Source organism: Bombus pyrosoma, unplaced genomic scaffold (assembly GCF_014825855.1).
Source record: "Bombus pyrosoma isolate SC7728 unplaced genomic scaffold, ASM1482585v1 HiC_scaffold_4719, whole genome shotgun sequence".
NCBI classification, from domain to species: Eukaryota; Metazoa; Arthropoda; class Insecta; order Hymenoptera; family Apidae; genus Bombus; species Bombus pyrosoma.
This window is the reverse complement of record NW_025219978.1, coordinates 418,954-420,154: the sequence shown is the minus strand read 5'-3', so window position 1 is coordinate 420,154 and position 1,201 is coordinate 418,954.

The window sequence follows — 1,201 nt, the reverse complement described above, 5'->3', positions numbered from 1 at the left end:
ACGTTATACGTTATAACGTTATGCTATACAACGTTATACGTTATATCGTAATACTACATAACGTTATACGTTATATCGTATTACCATATACCGTTATACGTTATAGCGTAACACTACATAACGTTAACCGTTATAACGTAATGCTACATAACGTTATACGTTATACTGTAATACTGCATCACCTTATACGTCATAACGTTTTACCATATAACGTTATACGTTATAACGTTATGCTATATAACGTTATACGTTATAACGTAATGCTATATATCGTTACATGTTATACCGTAATGCTACATAACGTTATACGTCATGACGTATTAACATTTAACGTTATACGTTATAACGTAATGCTATATAACGTTATACGTTATAACGTTATGCCATATAACGTTATGCTATATAACGTTATACGTTATACCGTAATGCTACATAACGTTATACGTTATACCGCAATGCTACATAACGTTATACGTTATATCGTAATGCTACATAACGTTATACGTTATACCGTAATGCTACATAACGTTATACGTTACATCGTAATACTACATAACGTTATACGTTATAACGTATTAACATATACCGTTATACGTTATAGCGTAACACTACATAAAGTGATACGTTATAACGTAATGCTACATAACGTTATACGATATACCGTAATACTACATAACGTTATACGTTATATCGTAATGCTATATAACGTTATACGTTATACCGTAATACTACATAACGTTATACGTTAAATCGTAATGCTACATATATCGTTATACGTTATAACGTAAAATTACATAACGTTATACGTTATAACGTAATGCTACAGAACGTTATACGTTATACTGTAATACTGCATAACCTTATACGTCATAACGTGTTACTATATAAAGTTATACGTTACAACGTTATGCTATATAACGTTATACGTTATAACGTAATGCTATATAACGTCATACGTTTATCGTAATGCTACATAACGATATACATTATATCGCAATGCTACATAACGTTATACGTTATACCGTAATACTACATATCGATAAACGTTATGTCTTAATACTACTTAAAGATATATGTCATAACGTGTTACCATATAACGTTATACGTTATAACGTAATGCTACATAACGTTATACGTTATACCGTAATACTACATAACGTTATACGTTATATCGTAATGCTACATAACGTTATACGTTATA